Here is a 22,855-nt window from a genome sequence, read left to right as displayed (position 1 = left end):
TTATATAGACACAGTCAGAGATGCCCCGGAATGCGAGCACCTGCAGGCAATCAAATCATCAAAGATGCAGAGAGAGAGGTAACTCCAGGTTAAAGAGGTGTGAATTGTCCCAAGCCAGTTCAGTCGGTAGGCCTCTGCAAGTCCAGGCTTGTTGGTGGGGGCCGAATGTAATGCGACATGAATCCCAGATCCCGGTTGAGTCCGCATTCATGCGTGCGGAACTTAGCTATAAGTTTTTGCTCAGCAATTTTGCGTTGTCGCGTCTCCTGAAGGCCTCCTTGTAGAATGCTGACCCGGAGATCAGAGGCTGAATGTCCTTGACTGCTGAAGTGTTCCCCAACTGGAAGGGAACAGTCCTGCCTGTTGATAGTCGCACGATGCCCGTTTATTCGTTGTCGCAGTGTCTGCATGGTCTCGCCAATGTACCACGCTTCGGGACATCCTTTCCTGCAGCGTATGAGGTAGACTACATTGGTCGAGTCGCACGAGTATGCGCCGCGTACCTGGTGGGTGGTGTTTCCACGTGTAATGGTGGTGTCCATGTCGATGATCTGGCATGTCTTGCAGAGATTACCCTGGCAGGGTTTTGTGGTGTTGTGGTTGCTGTTCTGAAGGCTGGGTAATTTGCTGCAAACAATGGTTTGTTTGAGGTTGCGCGGTTGTTTGAAGGCCAGTAGTGGGGGTGTGGGGATGACCACACTGAAGAATTCAGTTCCATTCTTGGACACACTCGTCTCCATCAAGGACGGTCACCTCAGCACCTCGCTTTACCGCAAGCCCACAGATAATCTCACGATGCTCCACTTCTCCAGCTTTCACCCGAAACACATTAAAGAAGCCATCCCCTATGGACAAGCCCTCCGTATACACAGGATCTGCTCAGACAAGGAGGAGCGCAACAGACACCTACAGATGCTGAAAGATGCCCTCGTACGAACGGGATATGGCGCTCGACTCATTGATCGACAGTTCCACCGCGCCACAGCAAAAAACCGCACCGACCTCCTCAGAAGACAAACACGGGACACCACTGACAGAGTACCCTTCGTCGTCCAGTACTTTCCTGGGGCGGAGAAACTACGACATCTTCTTCGCAGCCTCCAACACATCATCAGCGAGGATGGACATCTTGCCAAGGTCATCCCCACACCCCCACTACTGGCCTTCAAACAACCGCGCAACCTCAAACAAACCATTGTTTGCAGCAAATTACCCAGCCTTCAGAACAGCAACCACAACACCACAAAACCCTGCCAGGGTAATCTCTGCAAGACATGCCAGATCATCGACATGGACACCACCATTACACGTGGAAACACCACCCACCAGGTACGCGGCGCATACTCGTGCGACTCGACCAATGTAGTCTACCTCATACGCTGCAGGAAAGGATGTCCCGAAGCGTGGTACATTGGCGAGACCATGCAGACACTGCGACAACGAATAAACGGGCATCGTGCGACTATCAACAGGCAGGACTGTTCCCTTCCAGTTGGGGAACACTTCAGCAGTCAAGGACATTCAGCCTCTGATCTCCGGGTCAGCATTCTACAAGGAGGCCTTCAGGAGACGCGACAACGCAAAATTGCTGAGCAAAAACTTATAGCTAAGTTCCGCACGCATGAATGCGGACTCAACCGGGATCTGGGATTCATGTCGCATTACATTCGGCCACCACCAACAAGCCTGGACTTGCAGAGGCCTACCGACTGAACTGGCTTGGGACAATTCACACCTCTTTAACCTGGAGTTACCTCTCTCTCTGCATCTTTGATGATTTGATTGCCTGCAGGTGCTCGCATTCCGGGGCATCTCTGACTGCGTCTATATAAACATTTCTGGAACAAGCCTTTCCATTCACCTGAAGAAGGAGCCGTGCTCCGAAAGCTCGTGTTTGAAACAAACCTGTTGGACTTTAACCTGGTGTTGTAAGACAATTATATATTAATTGAGTGTTTAATTGTATTCAGGCGGTGAGCATTAACTGGGCATTTAGCTGTGGTCCATATATATAGGAACAGGCTGAAATGGTGGCTGTTGGATTAGAGGTGCAGTCTATGTAATCTGTGGTCCTGCAAATAAAAGCGTGTAATGTATAAAACCTGGCTCCAGTTCTATACTTCACTGCCTGACTTTTCACATTACAGAGTATTAGTGAAGTCAATAAATCAATAAATTAATATATCATATCCATTTTTTAGCAGAACACGTACTGAACATCATATCATTAAAAAAGAAGCAACAATAGGCCATTCAGCCTCTCAAGCCTGCTCCATCATTCAATGAGATAACAGTTATTCTGATTGTGGCTGTAACTTCAGTTTTCTACCTGTATCCAATAACCCTTGACTCCCTTATTGATCGAAAATCTGTCGAACTCAACTCAGGACATATTCAATGACCCAGCCTCCGAAGAGAATTCCAAACACTAAAGGCTGTCTGAGAGAAGGAAGTCCTTCTCCTCTCCATCTTAATTTAAAAAAAAAAAATATTTTCCCAGAACGAAAAACAGTAAAAACTGAGAAATCAGTATACTGGTCCAAACTATTTTTTCCCTATTGCATTACTGGATATGGGCGTCTCTGGTTAAGCCAGCATTTCTTTCCCATCCCTAATTGTCCTTGAGAAGGTGGTGGTGAGTTACCTTCTTGAAATGCTGCAGTCCCTTTGATGCACAAACCCCCACTGGAGGGAGTTCCAGGAATTTGACCCAGTGACATTGAAGGAATGGTGAGATATTTCTAAGTCAGGATTTTGGGTGGCTTGGAGGGGATCTTTCAGATGGTGGTCTTCCCATGTCTCTGCTATCCTTGTTCGTGAATTTAGGTGGTAGAGGTCACAAATTTGGAATGTTCGGCCTCAGAACCTTAGTGAGTTCCTGCAGTGCATCTTGTAGATGGTACACATGGCTGCCATTGTGCGTCGGTGGTGGTGGGATTGAATGTTTGTGGAAGGGGGAGCAATCAAGCGGGTTGCTTTTTCCTGGATGGTGTGCTTCTTGAATGTTGTTGGAATTGCATTTACCAGGCAAGAGGAGAATATTGAATCACCCTCCTGATTTGTGCCTTGTTGATGGTCAACAGGCTTTGTGGAGTCAGGAGGCGAGTTACTCACAGCAGGATTCCTAGCCTGCTCTTGTAGCCATGGTATTCATCTGGTTAATGCAGTTTCTTGTCAGAGGGATGTTGAGAATGGGAGATTCAATGATAGTAATGCCATTAACTGTCAAAGGACGATGGTTAGATTCTCTCTTGTTGGAGATGGTCATTGCCTGGCACTTGTGCGGCATGATTGCAACTTGCCACTTGTCAGCTCAAGCCTGACTATTATCCAGATCTTGCTGCATTTGGACATGGACTGCTGAACATTGTGTAACATTCCCACTTCCGATCTTATAATGGAAGGGAGCTCATTGACGAAGCAGCTGAAAATGGTTGGGCCTAGGACAACTGAGGAACTCCTGGATTATCTTGCAATTTGTGTGGCTCTAATTCTGGATTCCCCTGTAAAGGGAAACATCCCCTCTGCACCTTTGAAGCCCCCTAATTTATGGGATGTGGACATCACTAGCTTGGCCAGCATTTATTGCCCTTCCCCATTTGCCCTTTCTATGTTTAAATAAGATGGCCTCTCATTCTTCTGAAATTCAACGATTAAGGGTCACACCAGCTCAATTTTACCTGATTGCATAATCTCAAAATTACTTAGTGTGCTATTTTTGCTCAGTTGTTAATCCTTTTCAAATAAGGGTTCCTGTAAAACAAATTCATGGTTGAAAATGTTCATCTGGAGATTCATGTCCACCAGATAATTTTAAGTAGCCCAGTCTTGGAATTTACAGGATACTGTGAGGCCTGGATAGAGTGGGCGTGGAGAGGATTTTCCACTGGTAGAAAAAACTAGAAGCCAAGGGCACAGCCTCGACTGAAGGGATGATCCTTTGAAACTGAGATGAGGAGGAATTTCTTCCTTTCAGAGGGTGGTGAATCTGTGGACCCCTTTGCCGTAGAATGCTGTGGAAATCACTGAGTGTCTTTAAGACAGAGATAAATAGGTTCCTGAATAATAAGGGGATTCGGAGTTTTGGGGAGAAGGCAGGAGAATGGGGATGAGAAACATATTCGCCATGATTGAATGGCAGAGCAGACTTGATGGGCTGAATGGCTTAATTCTGTTCCTATGTCTTATGGTTTTATGATCTTATGGAACATGACTTGAATACACAGAACATACAGGGAAATAGTTCACACACTGTGGCAGTAGAATATTATAATCCAGAGAAGGAGATTTCACCTGTGATCAAGTTATATCTTGCTGGCAGCAAGCAAGACTCTAGAACCAACCTGAATTGAAGTCAGACGTGCAGGGACTTAATTAAGCAATGACTGGCAGAGTATAAGGGACAGAGCCATTGATCCTTTGCTTCATATCAAACAGAGTGTCGGAAAGATGAATCAGAGAGTAAAGTCTTCAAAAATCAAGAAACAGGTGGGCATAAAACGTGAAGCAAAAACAGCAACTGAGGAAATAAGAGAGAAAAACAAAACGAGAAGGGTAGAAAAACACACATCATTTATAATGTGTGTATGGCTTCTACTTATTCTTTGACAGGACCTGGACATCACAGGTTGAACCAGCATTTCTATTGACCATGCCTTGAGGAGTTGGTGCTGAGTTACCTTCTTCAACCAATGTAGTGCTTATGGCATAGGTACACCCGCAGTGCTGTTTGGGGGAATGTTGACCCATCGACAATGAAAGAACACGGATATAATTCCAAGTCGGGGTGGTGTGTGCTTTGGTGGGGAACTTTCAGATAGTGGTGTTCCCATGAATCTGCTGATGTTGTCCTTCTAGGTGGTAGAGGTTGCGGCTTTGGAAGGTGCTGTCCACCTTGATGAGTTGCTACAGTGCATCTTGTAAATGGTGCACACTGTTGCTGTTGAACATTGTTGGTGGAGGGAGTGGATGTTAGAGATGATGAATGGGTACAAACAAAGCAGGCTGCTTTGACCTGCATGGTGTTGAACTTGTTGAGTGTTGTTGGAACTACATGCTCCCAGACAAGTGGAGAGAATTACATCATAGTCCTGTGAGCCTTGTAGATGATGTAAAGGCTTTGGGGGAATCAGGAGGTGAGTTACTCTTGACAGAATTCCGTGCCTCTGACCTGCTCTTGTAGCCACAGCATTTATATGGTTAGTCTAGTTCAATTTCTGGTCAACGGTAACCTCCTGTATGTTGGTTGTGGGAGATTCAGTGATGGTAATACCATTGAATGTCAAGAAGAGATGGTTGAGAATTTCTTGTTGGAGATAGTCATTGCCTACTTATGTGGCTCAAATGTTATTTGGCAGCTTTTAGTGTAAGCCTGATTGTTGCAAAATGTTGCTGAAGATGGAGACCAACTGTTTCAGTATCTGAGGAGTTGCAAATGGTGCTGAACATTTGCACAATAATTAGCAAACATCCACAATTCTGACCTTTATAAATGGTAAGAAGGTCGTTGATGAAGCAGTTGAAGGTGGTTGATAACTATGTTTGGAGGCCTCAGAGGCCATTGAATCCCTCAGGTGGCCAGGGTCATGGCTGAAAAGTGCCCAGGCACTGCCCTCTGGCACCTTGGCACCCTGGCACCCTGGAAGTGCAAAGATGGCAGTGCCCTGGCATTGTTTTCTTTGTTTATAGTGGTGGGATTTGAAACCATTAAGAAGAATCTGAAATCAGGAACAAAGCAGTATAAAGATGATATTTTAAGGTATGGCTTTATTAATTGTGCCAATGCAAATCAGGTTGCGAAGCCCATGTGTGTTATATGCATGGAAATACTGGCAAATGAAGTTTGAAACCCTCAAAACTTGAAAGGCAATTGAAGCCAAAGCATGGCGAGTTCTAGGAAAAACCTCTTGATTTTTTTTAACGCATGCAATGAGAACTTAAATCATCAGCTGAAGTCCTTACCAGAAATGTAACCTTGAATGACAAAGCAAGTGAGATCATGAAGACCAAGCAGGCTCACCTGTCACATTAAAGGTAAGCAGAAATGGTGGGTCACAAAGTTTGGCCGGCATGGATCATGAAGGCTGGCGTGGGAGGCGAAGGTCGGCCGGTGTGGCTCCCAAATAATGGTCGGTTGGTAAAAAGGAGTCCTGGCCAAAAAAGTTTGAAAAACACTGATCTACAAGATTTACTGCAGGAACTCCCCAAGTTTCCTTCGGCAGCGCTTTCTAAACCCCCGACCACTACTATCTACAAGGACAAGAGCAGAAGATACCACCATGAGGCTACCCCCCCTCACTGAGTGCTGAATTTGGGTGCATTTGAGTGCTATAGTGAGAGTTTGGTGACTGAGGGATATTAAGGGTTCATTCTTATCTGGGGCGGGATTCTCCCCTACCCGGCGTGACGGGGGGTCCCGACGTAGGGGAGTGGCGCCAACCACTCCGGGGTCTGGCCGTCCCAAAGGTGGGGAATTCTCTGCACCTTTAGGGGCTAGCCCCGCGCCAGAGCAGTTGACACCAGAAGACTGGCGCATAAAACCGGCGCCCCCGGCAGTGGGGCTGGCCGAAAGGCTTTCGCCGGTCAGCGCATGCGCCGGCGGTGACATTAGTGGCCAGCTGCCGCTGACGTCGCCACCGGCGCATCTGTGATGTGGGTTTCACTTCCGCTTCTGCCATGGCGGAGGCCGTGGCAGCCACGGAAGAGAAAGAGTGCACCCAGGGCACTGGCCCGGAGTCTGAGCGGGGGGCCCCAATCGCGGGCCTGGCCACCGTGGGGGCACCCCCCGGGGTCCGATCGCCCCCCCGCCCCCCCCAGGACCCCGGGGGCCCACTCGCACCGCTGATCCCGCCGCCACCAGAGGCGGTTCAAACCACGGCAGCTGAGAGGCCTCCCAGCGGCGGGACTTCGGCCCATCGCGGCCGGAGAATCACCGCAGGGGCCTTGCCGATCGGAGTGGCGTGATTCCCGCTGCCGCCTCTTCCCGGGTGGCGGAGAATCTCTGCCACGGCGAGGGCCGGATTTTCGGCGGCCCCAGGCGATTCTCCGACCCTGCTAGGGGGGCTGCTAGGGGTCGGAGAATTTTGCCCCTGAAGTCTAGTCTTTCTTTTATTTAGTTAACTAACTTAAAAGTTGCTGTTTGGTTTAGAAGCAGGTGAATTTTCAATCAGCTTTAAACAAAGGTTCTACTTGCAGCGACTTGCAGCTGGAGCTTGTTAATTAGTTAATTGGATTAGACCAGTTTTCAGAGGCTATAGTCACAGTGTAAAGGTAAGCCAGCTACAGTGCAGACTTTGTTTGCACTGAGTGCTGAATTTGGGTGTATTTGAGTGCTATAGTGAAGGTTTAGTGACTGAGGGAGTGCTGAATTTAGGTGCATGTGAGTGCTATAGTGAGAGTTTGGTGACTGAGGGAGTGCAAAATTTTGGGTGCATGTGAGTGCTACACTGAGAGTTTAGTGACTGAGGGAGTGCTGAATTTCGGTGCATGTGAGTGCTATAGTGAGAGTTTAGTGACTGAGGGAGTGCTGAATTTGGGTGCATTTGAGTGCTCTGGTGAGAGTTTGTGGACTGAGGGAGTTGGTTGAGGATGGAGTAAGGTGCTCCTTTCATTTCATTTCCTCAAAGAGTGAGAAGGGAGCTAGGAGTTTACAGAGAGTGCAGCTGACTGGGAGCAGAGTCGGAGGCCAGAGTTCCAGTTGGCCCACAGGGCAGCTACATTCTGTAAGGTAAGAGTTGTTTGTTTTTGGGTTTTTTAATTTGGGCTTTATAATTTTTAATTAAAAAAAAAAATGTTTGTGTTTGTTTTTGGTTTTTGTTTGGGGGGGGGGGCAGCAAGCTATCATTCTTTCACTTCACAGAATTACCAATTTTCGAGGGTCCACTTGGAAGAGTAGCAACAGTATCAGGGTCTAATGGGTGTTTAATCTTTATTTCTTTTCCCCCTTTAAATCTCTTTGTGAATTGAGATCAGAGGGGATGGAGGCTAGAGCAGTTGCATGCTCCTCCTGTAGGATGTGGGTAGTGAGGGATACCACCGGTGTCCCCGCTGACTATACCTGCGGGAAGTGCTCACTGCTCCAGGTCCTCAGAGACCGCGTTAGGGAACTGGAGCTGGAACTGGATGAACTTCAGATCATCCGGGAGGCAGAGGGTGTGATAGAGAGGAGTTACAAGGAGGTAGCCACACCCAAGGTACGGGTTGAGAGTAGGTAGGTTACAGTCAGGGAAAGGAAAACAAACGGGCAGACAGTGCAGGGATCCTTTGGGGCCGTTCCCCTTCAAAACAAGTATACGTTTTGGTGCTGTTGGGGAGGATGACCTACCGGGGGAATGCCCTAGCGGCCAGGTCTCTGGCACTGAGTCTGGTTCTATGGCTCAGAAGGGAAGGAGGGAGAATGGAAAAGCAATAGTGATAGGAGACTCAATGGTTAGGGGGATGGATAGGAGATTCTGTGGTCGCGAGCGAGACTCCTGGAAGGTATGTTGCCTCCTGGGTGCCAGGGCCAGGGATGTCTCAGATCGAGTCTACAGGATTCTTAAGGGGTAGGCTGAGAAACCAGAAGTTGTGGTGCACATAGGCACCAACGACATAGCTAAGAAAAGGGATGAGGATCTAAAAAGTGATTTTAGGGAGTTAGATCAGAAGCTAAACAGCAGGACAAGCAGAGTAGTGAACACAGGATTCCTACAGGTGCCACGTGCAAGTGAGGCAAGGAGCAGAGAGCGAGTGCAGCTGAACACGTGGCTACAGGGCTCCAGAGCTATGGATCAGAGGATAGGGTAGCTGCTGAACAGGCAGAAATAGCAGACAGCAAGTCAGTGAGGAAGGATAGACAGTTGATAGGGCAAAGTTGCACTCAGTGGAATGGGTTAAAGTGTGTCTGTTTCAATGCAAGGAGTGTCAGGAAGAAGGGAGATGAACTTAGAGCATGGATCAGTACTTGGAACTACGATGTTGTGGCCATTATGAAGACATGGATTTCACAGGGGCAGGAATGGTTGTTAGATATTCCGGGTTTTAGATGTTTTCAGAAGAATAGGGAGGGAGGTAAAAGAGGAGGGTGAGTGGCACTGTTAATTAGGGAGTGCACCACAGCTGCAGAAAAGGAGGTAGTTGAGGTTGGTTTGTCTACTGAGTCAGTATGTGCAGAAGTTAGAAACAAGAAAGAAGCAGTCACTTTATTGGGAGTTTTCTTGAGACACCCCCCCCCCCCCCCCCCCCCCCCCCCAATAACAGCAGAGAGATAGAGGAACAGATTGGGCGGCAGATCTTGGAAAAGTGCAGAAGCAACAGAGTTGTTGTCATGGGTGACTTCAACTTCCCTAATATTGACTGGAACCTCCTTAGTGCAAATGGTTTGGATGGAACAGATTTTATCAGGTGTGTACAGGAAGGATTCCTTACTCAATATGTAGATAGGCCGACTAGGGGGGAGGCCATATTGGACTTGGTGCTCGGCAACGAACCCGTCCAGGTGTCAGATGTCTCGGTGGGAGAGCATTTCGGTGACAGTGACCACAACTCCTTGACCTTTACCATAGTCATGGAGAGGGATAGGAACACACAGTATGGGAAGGTATTTAATTGGGGAAGGGGAAATTATACTGCTATTAGACAGGATCTGAGGAGCATAAAGTGGGAACAATTGTTCTTGGGGAAATGCACAACAGTAATGTGGGGATTGTTTTAGGAGCACTTGCTGCGAGTGCTGAACTGTTTTGTCCCACTGAGACAAGGAAGGAATGGTAAGGTGAAGGATCCTTGGATGACAAGAGAAGTGGAGCTTCTAGTCAGGAGGAAGAAGGAAGCTTACGTAAGGTTGAGGAAGCAAAGATCTGACTCGGCTCAAGAGGGTTACAAGGTAGCCAGGCAGGAACTCAAAAATGGACTGAGAGCGAGAAGGGGGCATGAAAAAGCCCTGGCGGGAAGGATTAGAGAAAACCCCAAGGCGCAGTACACTTATGTGAGAAATAAGAGGATGAACAGAGTGAGAGTAGGGCCGATCAGGGATAGTGGAGGGAACTTGTGCCTAGAGTCTGAAGAAATGGGGGAGGCCCCAAATTAATACTTTGCTTCAGTATTCACTGAGAGGGACCTTGTTTCTCTTGAAAACAGTGTGAACCAGGTTAATAGACTCAAACAGGTTGATATTAAGAAGGAGGATGTGCTGGAAATTTTGAAAAGCATCAGGATAGGTAAGTCTCCTGGACCTGATGGGATATACTCAAGGTTACTACAGGAAGCGAGGGAGGAGATTGCTACGCCATTGGGGATGATCTTTGCTTCCTCACTCTCCACTGGAATAGTACCGGATGATTGGAGGGAGGCGAATGTTGTTCCCCTTTTCAAGAAAGGGAATAGGGAAATCCCTGGGAATTACAGACCCATCAGTCTTCCGTCTGTGGTGAGCAAAATATTGGAAAGGATTCTGAGAGATAGGATTTACGATTATTTAGAAAAACATAGTTTGATTAAAGATAGTCAGCATGGCTTTGTGAGGGGCAGGTCATGCCTCACAAGCCTCATTGAATTCTTAGAGGATGTGACGAGACACATTGATGAAGGTCGGGCAGTGGATGTGGTGCATATGGATTTCAGTAAGGCATTTGATAAGGTTCCCAATGGTAGGCTCATTCAGAAAGTTAGGGGGCATGGGATACAGGGAAATTTGGCTGTCTGGATACAGAATTGGCTGGCCGAAAGAAGATAGCGAGTGGTAGCGGATGGAAAGTATTCCGCCTGTAGGTCGGTGACCAGCGGTGTCCCGCAAGGATCTGTTCTGGGACCTCTGCTCTTTGTGGTTTTTATAAATTACGTGGGTGAGGAAGTGGAATGGTGGGTTAGTAAGTTTGCCGATGACACAAAGGTTGGGGAAGTTGTAGATAGTGTTGAGGGTTGTTGCAGGTTACAGCAGGACATTGACAGGATGCAGAGCTGGGCTGAGAAGTGGCAGATCGAGTTCAACCTTGATAAATGTGAAGTGATTCATTTTAGAAGGTCAAATTTGAATGCTGAATACAGGGTTAAAGGCAGGATTCTTGGAAGTGTGGAGGAACAGAGGGATCTTGGGGTCCACGTACATAGATCCCTCAAAGTTGCCACCCAAGTTGATAGGGTTGTTAAGAAGGCGTACGGTGTGTTGGCTTTCATTAACAGGCTGATTGAGTTGAAGAGCCGTGAGGTTTTGCTGCAGCTTTATAAAACTCTAGTTAAACCACACTTGGAATATTGTGTCCGGTTCTGGTCGCCTCATTATAGGAAGGATGTGGATGCTTTGGAGAGGGTACAGAGGAGATTTACCAGGATATTGCCTGGACTGGAGGGCATGTCTTATGAAGAAAGGTTGAGGGAGCTAGGGCTTTTCTCACTGGAGCGAAGAAGGCAGAGAGGTGACGATAGAGGTGTACAAGGTGATGAGAGGCATGGATAGAGTGGATAGCCAGAGACTTTTCCCCAGGGTGGAAATGGCTGTCACGAGGGGGACATAATTTTAAGGTGATTGGAGGAAGGTATAGGGGAGATGTCAGAGGTAAGTTCTTTACACAGAGTGGCGGGTATGTGGAACGCACTGCCAGCAGAGGTGGTGGAGTCAGTCATTAGGGACATTTAAGCGACTCTTAGAGACACATGGACAGCAGTAAATTGAAGGGGTGTAGGTTAGGTTGATCTTAGATTAGGATAAATAGTCGGCACAACATTGTGGGCTGAAGGGCCTGTACTGTGCTGTACTGTTCTATGTTCTATGAAGTTAACAATTTGCTTGTGATCTGCAATAAGCCGAAAATGGTACATTGGATGCCAGTCAGGAACTGCTGTTCAAACTTTGGACAGGCATATTTATGGGAGCAATCTTTTGCTTTCCGTCATGGTGTGTTTGGTGTCGGGGGACACTTAATCTGGCAGGAGGGTAGAGGGTGAGGATTCCACCACCATCCCACTCAACTCTGATTAATTTGGGGGGAAAGGGTCCTAGTTCAAATGAACTCATTGCCTGGTCTAGGGAACTGGCATCAGGATGGCAGCACCAATGAAAACCAGCCATAACCAAGGTTGCCAACTTTGCCCTTCCCTCCAACCCCCCCTGAACTCCTCCATCCTGGTCTCCCATGACTCCCACTCTGCAAACCCCCTCCTGCCATCACTCAACTGCAGCTGAGGGTCAATCGACAACCCTAGACCTGGGATGGATTTCATAAAGGCAACAGCCACCTTTTCCCTGGTGACAGTGCCTTTCAATAGAGCTGCTAGCCTCTGATTGGATTTGGGGGGTCCTTGGTCGCAGCGGCAGGCCCACTGCTGGACTGCGGGGGGGCTTACTGGAAAGAGGCAACTTGGGGCTCTTGCCATCTCTCCAGTTGAAAGCCAAGACCCCAGTCACTTCCACCAGAACCTGCCTTATATTACAATACAAAGTTAGGCCAAACTGTTACAACACCCTGCGTGAGTGCACGGTTAATTCCAACCACACACGTGCTGGAGTCCCAACATAAGTGAATTGGCCGTTTAACTTGTGTCAAATTTCTGAGATCTTTGGCCTTGACTGCTGCAATAACTTACAGCCACCACATTAGTAATTAAAACATACAGAAAAAGTTTATTTATAGCGAGAAGAGATAAACATGTCATGGTGATCTTAGAACAATGGTCTGCTAATTTAATTATTCCCCTCCACCATCCCACCCTCCAACCACACACAAACAACACAGACCCACAGTGAGGGGGATTAGGTGGGGATGCGAGATGAGTATCTTCGCTGCTGAGGTTGTAGTCTCTGTAGTTAGCTATCTTCTCAGGACGCAAAGTATTGAAACCACCAACTGGTTTGGATCTTCTAGCTGGAACATTCAGGCTAGATTCTCAGCCTGTGGGAACCCCTCTTGGGCGACCCTTTTACATGTGTTGACCTGAGCCTTACCATGGAAGATACACTTCAGGTCCATTCAGTTACTTACCTGTTATCAGGTTCAGCAGACTGACCAACAGCTTGCCTCAGTTAACAGAATATTGGAGCAGCAGCTTTCACAAGACCTTATAGGAAGAGGAATCCGGAAAGTTCCCCTCAACTGTGTTGTCAGGCTGGATAGAGAGAAAATACTGGCTGTTCTGTTTACATGGAATGAGCTCCAGTCGACATATCAGAGAGCGAAAGATCCACCTTTTCTGGGAGAGATAATTAACAGAGTTCTGCTCAGCACCTGAGTTCAGATCAAACCAAAACCCACACAGAGTCATACAGCAAGGAGCCGTCCAGAACAATCCGGACCAATCCACATCTAGTATTTGCCAAGTTCTGGGATTTCAATAGAGTCGATTAGCTGCTGGCCAAGTCCATCAAAATGTGATATCACTGAGCCATGCCAAATAGCACATTGGTCTGGGGGTGTTCCTGGACCAGTCCAACTAGCACATTCTACTGGGGTGTTGTGGTTTGGAAATAAAGGTTGGGATACTGTAAAAGCCCGCAGAATAGAAAATAAAGGAATTACAATAGGGAAGCAAGATTTTCTGGCCTTTCTCACCGGCGGAGATCTCCCGCTGCAGGTATCCTGGCATAGATCAGAAAAGCCCGTTGACAGCTTCTGATTCCGCCATCGGCTAATGGTGGGGCGCCTCCACCACCACGAAACACGTGGCAGGTGTGGAAACCTCTGTCCGCAGTGTCTAAACAAACCTGTTTTCACAGGTATTATTCATTCATTGTCATTCATTGAACTCAACCTAGTGTTGCATTGGCGATGCTTATACTGCATTTCCAATGTTCGTTGAAGTGATAGTTGGTGTTAAGCACAGCAGGAATAAAATACTTTTAAAAGTAAACAACATAAACTAGTTTGTTAAGAGTTGCATGTTACAGTGGTAAAACATTTAACAGCATAAATCTGTGAAACAGATCTTAGGCAGATAAATATCTTTGTCGCTTTCTCACTTTATTCCAGTATAATTTCTGACCATTGTGTTCTCCCTCTTTAATTTACATATGTCCATTTAAAAAATGTTTTTTTTACTCTTTACAGACATTGGTAGTCACGACCTTTGCTGAGCGTTTTTTCTCTGTCTTTTTCCAGATCTTTGAGACTCAAACTGCAGCAAATATTGTGGAAGAAAAGAAATATCCTTCACTTGCTTTAACTGGTGAGTCTGACTCCATTAACTGGAGTATCCCAGGGGATTCACTGAAATGTAACGCCAGATATATCCTTGGAAGCCAAAGAAAGTAGCAAAAAACATGATGGATAATGTGCACTGAAAGTTTGCACAGAGCATACGATTGTCTAACTTGGCAACAAGTGGTGGCCTTGTTTTGTTTTGTGATTTTTTTCCTTTTCCCCCAGTGAATAACACAACACAGTATTGCTTACTGAATCTACACTGTGTACCACAGCACTCTATCACTGCTACTTACAGATTATGGTAGCACAGTGCCTATGGTACTTGACTAGTCATTCAAAGGTCACAAATAATAACAACAGCTCCTTATGTCTTAGAGCACCTTTAATGTAATATTCAGGGGAGATGGTGGAATAGTGGTGATGTCGTTGGACTAATAATCCAGAGGCCCAGGCTAATGCTCTGGGGACATGGATACAAAATGGAATGTATGAAAGCTAGTCTCAGTAATGATGACCATGGCAACTCTCACATCGATTGTTCACTAAAGTCCTTCAGTGAAAGTAAGCCAACACCCTTACCTGGTCTAGCCCTACATGTGACTCCAGATCCACAGCAATGTGGTTGACTCTTAAATGCCCTCTGAAATGGTCTAGCAAGCCACTCAGTTCAAGGGCAATTAGGGATGGGAAATAAATGCTGGCCTTGCCATTGGCACACTCCTCCCATGATAGCATAAGGAAAAGTCCCAAGGCACTTCACAAAGTACATAATAACATCTAGCCACATAAGGAGACACTTAGAACAAATGATGGAAAGCTTGGTCAAAGAGGTAGGTTCTAAGGAGTGTCTTAAGGACACAATTGAGGTAGCGAGGCAGAGAGCAGTCGGGAGGGAATTCCAGAACTTGGGGCCGAGGCAACTGAAGGTTCAGTGGAGCAATTATAATTGGGAATGCACAAGAGACTAGAATTGGAGGAACATAGTAATCTTGGGAGGGAGTTCCAGAGATAAAGAGGAGCAAGGTCATGGATAGAGTTGAAAACAAGGATGTGAATTTTAAAATCAAGATCTTACTTTCTGGGAGCCAATGCAAGTCAGCACAGATGTAATGGAGGAATGGGACCTGTGAGTTAAGACATAAGTGAATGAGATTTGGATGGTCTCAGCTCGGAAAGACGGGAGTCAAGCCTCAGGAAGGGAGGAGCCAATAGAGGAAGCTTGGCCATGTGGACTAACAGAAGGGAGGGATGCCATAGGGGCAGCTGACTTCTCCTTAATCCTCGGAGCAGGGAAGTCCATTGCACTTGTTGGCGGTGAACGTGGAGAGGATAGGGCAGAGGGGTTAATGAGGAAAGGTTGCACTAAAGAAAGCGAGCCAGGGAATATCTTTGCATTCCTGACTGATCCTGGAATTGTGAGCAATTTTAGCAGATAAGAGCAGGAAGATTGTAATGCTCTAAATAGCGTTATGGAAGCTGGGGAATTTGAAATCTGGTAATGAAATACATGCGGAATTAAAAAGATAGTAATGGGAATTGTGACCATGAAAGTACTAAATTATCATAAAAACACATCTTATTCATGAACATCTTTAAGGGATGGAAATCTGGACTATTTTTGACCACAGATCCACAGAGATTAGCTTGATTCTTCACTGCCCTCTGGAATAATCTAGCAAACTAGCCAGTTGTGCATACAAGAGCACGGCTCAACCGTCTCAAGAGTAATTGGGGTGCATTGGCCTTACTTGTGGAACCCATTACCTACGAATTAATAACACAAAGCTTGACAATAAACTTATCATGGATTGAATAAAGAATGATAACACATGCAGAATATGACATGTTTGTTTGATACTTGATACATTACATGTTAATAATGACCATTTCTTGAAAATATTTGACACTTGAGGTACAATATATGTATTTTAAGAAAATAAAATTGAAACTCTTATGCTTTTGTCTATACCTCTCGACATGATTACACCTTTTCCTAGCTCTAGCAGACACCATATCCCACTTCTCTGCCCCAGTTTCTGAAGGCTTTCCATTCTCCAGACTCTCCTCACTTGTTTATATCCTTGTCATTGTGCCCCACCATTATCAGGCTATCCCTTAAACCAATGAGGCCTATGATTTGGGAAATTCCACCCATCTCACCTCCAAAGACTTTCCTCATTCAAATTTAGCTTGTTCATTCTTCTTTCCATTGACCCTCCTAATCTCTGCTTCTTTGGCTTGACATTTGTTTATCCCCGTATGACATTGGGATGCTTTTCTATGCTATGGTTGCGGTATAACCCCTGGCTGTTGTCACCATCGACAAAATTGATGTGATTGAACTGGATGGGGGGAGGTGGGGGGGGTGGGGAAGGAGAGCAGGGATGGTTTCAGCTATACTTTTTACCTCTACTTGTCTTTCCTTCTTTGGAAAAAGTCATCTCTCAGGCAGGGTTGACAGCAGATGGCCGAATGGCCGCCTGTTTTTTTGGAACCGAATAGCAAAGACTGCAGCTGCGGGTTTCACGATAGCTATCGGGTTTGCTGGCTGGGCCAGCATTTATTGCCCATCACTAGCTGCCCCAGAGAAGGTGGTGGCTTCCTGCAATGCATTCCGTGATCTTTCGCCTCTATTGTTATGCATCATGAAGACGCCTCTTCTTGCTTTCAATTATGCGTCACGTTTGGAACCCCCATTGGAGCACATCATTCTTCCCTTTTTGTGCAGTTTTTGTACAGTAATGTGCACATTATGTATGTTGGTCCTGGCATTTTTCAGGGACTCATGCATGATTTTGCAATTTCCAGTGATTAAGGACAGTGTGTGAATCTGGATCAGTGGTGTCCATTCTGAAAACATTGGAGCCTTTATCTGCTTAATTAGTTAGCTTTTCATTCTTCCTTATGTAAATGTAGGCACCAGAGCACACGCAATCAATCCACTCCAGAATGTTTCCATTACTAAACATATAATGAATACTTTGTTCATTTCCAGTGATGCATTGTATAAAACCGTGTTCAGGAAATCAATAATTAAGAAAATAACATTGCGCTGAACTGCCATCTGATATTTGGAATGTATAGCAATATACTAGTATGATGTTGCTAAGCAATGTTAAATTAAATTGGCGTCATTACAGCATCTATAACTGGGATCTCCAATTACTTGGAATTGTCTGTTTTTCTGGATTGTGAGCCCATCACTGGTAATTGCTAAGAGGCCTGCATACTTGCTGAAGTGATGAGGCATAAGCATATGCTGGATCTTTACTGTTTGTTCTTCATGCTATGAACAAAATGATTGTTCTCCAGCATCATGGTTTGGATGGACACGGCAAATTTGATGGATATGTGTGTTTTATGCCGAAGGTGATTGATTAATAGGCAGTAAGATTTAGGAAAGAGTCTTTTAATGTTTTAATAATTTTCTTCTCTGTGACTGCTGTTTGAGACTTCAAACTCCTCTCCCGCTCTTAAAAAGCCAGATCTATCCCTTGACAGGATTCCATCCACTGTCTGTCTATGAACACAAACCTCAACTGACCTCCCTTGCCATCTTTCTAGTTGACCTCACCTGTCTCGTTCCCGCTCACTTGCGAGCGAGGTACTTTCCATCCACGATCCCATTGCCGATGGTTCATTGACACCCTGCCTTTGACTAAAAATTGTTTCACAGTTGCAGTATCTTATCCCTTACCAAAATCCTTCTAATCTTCTTGGCGGCTCTTCCCATTATTTAACCTGCTAAAGCGACCATGGTGGCTTGGCCATGCCCCATACCTTTTGCAATTTCTGTATAAGTACCTCACTATATTTAACCTTTTTTGGCTCTCCTTAAACTTTTTCCTTATCTTCTGCCTCTCCATTTCTCCTCTCCTTCACCTCTTCCCTTGATAACCTTCATTCTTGGCACTTCTGGGCCAAGCAGGACTTTAGGTGATTTTTCAACTCACTCTCCCTCTTTCCCATGAATTCTGGAACTTTCTACTTTCAGCAAGCTATTATGTCCATACATGAATGTTGTTCTGCATATTTGGAGCTACAACTCAACCTCACTATTTCCTATGGCCTTGTCTATTGATGAGACTTCTCTGTCCAAATTGTTAGATTTTTCATGACAACATCACATTCAACCCTGAACTCAAAATGCTGGACAATCTCAGCAGGTCTGACGTCAACTGAGGAGAGAAAACGGAGCTAACATTTTGAGTCTGGACGGCTCTTTGTCAAGCCTTCAAACCTAATTCTTTGATATCTATCTCCGGTAAGATTCACTGCTAACATAGGGTTGCAACCACACTTTTGAACTCTGGACTACATGCTCATTGTTCCTCTCATTTAAGAGGCATCTAGACAGATATATGAATGGACGGGGAACAGAGGGAAGTAGATCCTTGGAAAATAGGCGACAGGTTTATATAAAGGATCTGGATCGGCGCAGGCTGGGAGGGCTGATGGGCCTGTTCCTGTGCTGTAATTTTCTTTGTTCTTTGTTTAAAATGTTGCTCCTATCTTGGCTTTGTGAAACGATTTTTAAGGGAAAGAGGGTGTGAACATCAGGGGTGAAATTCTCCCCTATCCAGCGGGGCGGGGGGGTCCCGGCGTACTGGAGTGGTGACAACCACCCGGCGTTGGGCCTCCCCATAGGTGCAGAATTCTCCGCTCCTTTAGGGGCTAGGCCCACGTCGGAGTGGCTCCCGCTCCGCCGTCTGGCGCTAATAGCCTTTGGCGCCACGCCGATTGGCGCCGGGGCGGCCACTGACGTCACCACCGGCGCATGCGCGGTGGAGGGGGTCTTTTCCGCCTCCGCCATGGTGGAGGCCGTGGCAGCGGCAGAAGAAAAAGAGTGCCCCCATGGCACAGTACCACCCGCCGATCAGTGGGCCCCGATAGCGGGCCAGGCCACCGTGGGGGCACCCCCCGGGGTCCGGTTGCCCCGCGCCCCCCCCAGGACCCCGGGGCCCGCTCGCGCCGCCAAGTCCGCCGTCACAGAGGTGGTTTAAACCACGTTGGCGGGAGAGGCCTGATAGCGGCGGGACTTCGGCCCATCGCAAGCCGGAGAATCGCCGGGGGGGGTCACGATGATCGGCGCGGGGGGCCCGCCGACTGGTGGGGCGTGATTCCCGCCCCCGCCGATTCCCGGGTGGCGGAGAATGCCGGCCCCGGGTGATTCCCTGACCCTGCGGGGGGGGTCGGAGAATTCCGCCCCAGATTTATGATATGACGCTATTTCATTCTCCCCTCACTCCCACCTCATGTAGGCTCTCAGAAGGCTGCTTCAGGGAACTGAAATTCATACAGTGCTTATCCAAATTTTGGTTTCACAACTCCATTTTGGGCATCCCCCAAAATAACGGGAATCGGGCTGTATTTACTGCAAATGTTAATAGAACCTCCATACGCAATTTTTACAGTGCAGAAGGCCATTCGGCCCATCGTATCTGTACCGGCCTTTGGAAAGAGCACCCGAATTAAATCCACGCCTCCACCTTATCCCCTTAACCCAGTAACCCCACCTATCCTTGTGGACACTAAAGGACATTTTAGCATGGCCAATCCACCTAACCTGCACATCTTTGGGCTGTGGGAGGAAACCGGAGCATCCGGAGGAAATCCACGCAGACACGGGTAGAAAGTGCAAACTCCACACAGTCACCTGAGGTCTGAGTTGAACCCGCTTCCCTGGAGCTGTGAGGCAGCAGTGCTAACCGCTGTGTCACCCGATAAATGGCAATAACGCAAGAATATTGCACAGAATTTCAGACAATAATTTGCACCTGAGATATCTAATCCACGACCACAGATCTCAAAGAGTCATTGGACTCGAAACGTTAGCTCTTTTCTCTCCCGACATATGCTGCCAGACTTGCTGAGATTTTACAGCATTTTCTCTTTCGTCTCTGCTTCTTTGTCTTCTCTTAAATATGATGAGGGTGAAATTGGTTAATGCCAATAGCGTGTTATGGGCCCCGAGAGAATGTGCAGCTGATTTCTTGCCCTACTAGTACTGTCATAATATGCACCCATGCACATCATGAGATAAAAGCAGGCAGTGACGGACACCCAGGTGAGCCAATCAATATACAGAACAGAACACGACCAATCACAAGACAGGACACCAGAGGGGGGCTCGCACCTATAAAACCCACGAGGCATCAGCACTCTGCCTCTTTCCACTGATGATAGCTATAGTGATAGGGTGCACAAATCATTCAACACCTCCTACACGTGGATCAGAGCTAGCCTGGTCTAGATAGTCAACTTTAGTTTACTTAGGGTAGTAGTGAGTCAACCCACAGGCAGCTGTGTGTTTCGTTACTAGAGTTCAATAAATCTCATATTGAACCAACGCCTTCGTTTGGTGTATACTTGATAAGTTAATTGCATTATGTGCAATCCGTGTTACCCCAGCGCGAACAACACAACAAGTACTTTTATCCGTCAACTTGGAAAATTTTGTGAAGATTTTAATTTCAAATCAAATACAAGCAATACTGGTGACAAATTAACTTCTTTACCCGTCAGTCTGGTCTCAATAAAACTCGAGAGGGATCTGTAGGTATGGTATTATTTATTTTTAAACAACTTGCAAGGCTGACCCGCTCTATAGAGACTCAGAACACATACCGAGGACAAAGAGATCTTCTATACATATCATTCAAATGGCATCAGGTTTCACATACAAGATTCCCATAGGTCATCCTTTACACCTCCTGACCTGGCCATATATCCTGATTGGCTCACTTCGCATTCCTCAACCTTGGACCTCTTGTTACCCAGCATTCTTTTCACTATCCTCTGCACGAGGCTCCCCTCCCCCCTTCCTGGCCATGCTTTGCTGAATTCCTTTGTTCATTACCATGCTTTCTCACTACCCTCAGACCGGCCCTATCGACATTATTCTAACTAATTATCCCATTTTGCATCCAGCTCTATCCTCTACATTATTCAAACTAATTATCCCATTTTATATTACATTCGTTTTTTCAATTCCTTACTGGGACCAGGAAATTTCCCACCCAAAGGAGTTTGAATTATCCTCTCTGAGCTTCGGTCGTGAGATGATCAGTTGGAGTGCAAATTTGGCTGCCAATTCGCTGGGCCAATTTCACCCCCAAAACTGGTTAGTAAACTACTTACCCAGTGTATAACATATGTGCTAATGATAGGGAATTTAGACTGATGGCTACCTTGTGTTTCCACCATTTCCTTCAGTTTTACTGCACTATAATAAATATAATTTATGGTGGGCAGGATTCAGTGTCGAAACATTGTGGGCCAAGATTAAAATTTGAATTCTCTGCCTGCACTCCCTTTGTGCTAGATATTAATCCTTGCTTGCACAATGGCAAAAGAAACTATGCATGTTATTCATTGAATAGCACAAATGGCTTTCCAGAGGGCCTTCAACCACATGGCACCTACCTTATAATCATCAGTACGGTAAGTCTCTGAGGGTCTGTCAAGATGAATAGTGGCAATGTTCCTCCCGATAACTATTTGCCTGTAGCCTGTAAACAAAAATTGCCATCCCCTCGGATGAAGGAATGATGAATTGCACTGTCTCTCCACCCTTGACCTTGTCTCAACTGCACCAACAAAAGGGAATAAAGGCAAGCCAGGAAAACTACTGCCACAGGCTCAACAAAAAAAACCAGGGAACATGCTTTCTCGTTTCTACAAAGAATGCTAATGAAGAGAGAATCTCCTATCAGACCTTGTCCACAGCAGTGAAATATTTAATCATCGTACTGTAATTGAGAGGCATGGAAAGGAAATGAAATGAAAATCGCTTATTGTCACGAGTAGGCTTCAATGAAGTTACTGTGAAAAGCCCCTAGTCGCCACATTCCGGCGCCTGTCCGGGGAGGCTAGTACGGGAATCGAACCGTGCTGCTGGCCTGCTTGGTCTGCTTTAAAAGCCAGCAATTTAGCCCAGTGAGCTAATCCGCTTGCTAATTTGTCAGCACATCTTTGCGATTGACGTATCTTGCCCATTACACTTGACATTTTTGCAAAGCAACATTATCGCATAACTGAGAGACGGGCTTTTCCCCTGGAACCCCGATTGTTGTGCGCACAATACGCATAAATTAAATGATTGCTGGTTGAGTAGTGTGAGAATATTGTTGCATTTAGGCTGTTAATTGTTTTATCTGTTGGCCTGCTGAGAGTTCAAATCTCAGCGTCGTTGAATATTGTGACAGTATAGATTGGGCAGTTTAACTCTCTTTGGGTAGCGAAGATGTAATTTCACATTGAAGTATGAACGTCCACAACAGTATTGATATTTATTTTTAAAATGACATTGTTCGGGAGAATTATAACCTGAATATTTCTGTTCATTTCAAGTAGCGTTGCAACTGCTTCCCGGCACATTTTCGAGAAATCGAGGAGCCTTAAGTAATCAGGCCCACGGCTCATTTGCTAATGTGTAAATTCCAAGGATCGGAATCATCATTGGATCTGCTCGAACTTTGCCCTGCCTCAACCCTGCTTCATGCCGGGTCTTCTGATCCTGGCTTTCCCACGAATGCAGAGTACAGTGGTCCGCTGTGTTGTAAACTTGCATGTCCAGTGGAAATGTTAGCAAATGGGTGAGTGGGAATGGTAGATGGATGAGGTAAGTGGGTGAGTGGGTTGGGTAGGTGAAATGGCAAATAGGTGAGATGGCAGGTGGGTGAGGTGGTTGGTGAGTGAGAAGGAGTGTGGGTAGGGTGACATGTGGATAGTGTGGTAGCTAG

At 46.4% G+C, this 22,855-nt stretch overlaps 1 protein-coding gene across 3 annotated transcripts in view; it reads left to right on the top strand.

Annotated features, from left to right (window-relative positions):
• The window catches only part of LOC119971929 (leucine-rich repeat-containing protein 4C-like), a 1,202,445-nt gene that overhangs the window by 493,924 nt on the left and 685,666 nt on the right, over window positions 1-22,855 (top strand). For 2 of the 3 annotated variants that reach the window (XM_038808269.1, XM_038808270.1), the window contains exon 3: window positions 14,067-14,133. The exons of the other annotated variant lie outside the window; for it this stretch is intronic. The gene's annotated coding sequence lies outside the window, so the exon portion shown is untranslated. The remainder of the gene's footprint in view (window positions 1-14,066; window positions 14,134-22,855) is intronic. 3 annotated transcript variants of the gene reach the window in all.

This window comes from Scyliorhinus canicula, chromosome 9 (genome assembly GCF_902713615.1).
Source record: "Scyliorhinus canicula chromosome 9, sScyCan1.1, whole genome shotgun sequence".
Classification (NCBI taxonomy): domain Eukaryota; kingdom Metazoa; phylum Chordata; class Chondrichthyes; order Carcharhiniformes; family Scyliorhinidae; genus Scyliorhinus; species Scyliorhinus canicula.
This window is presented reverse-complemented; position numbering and strand designations above follow the sequence as displayed.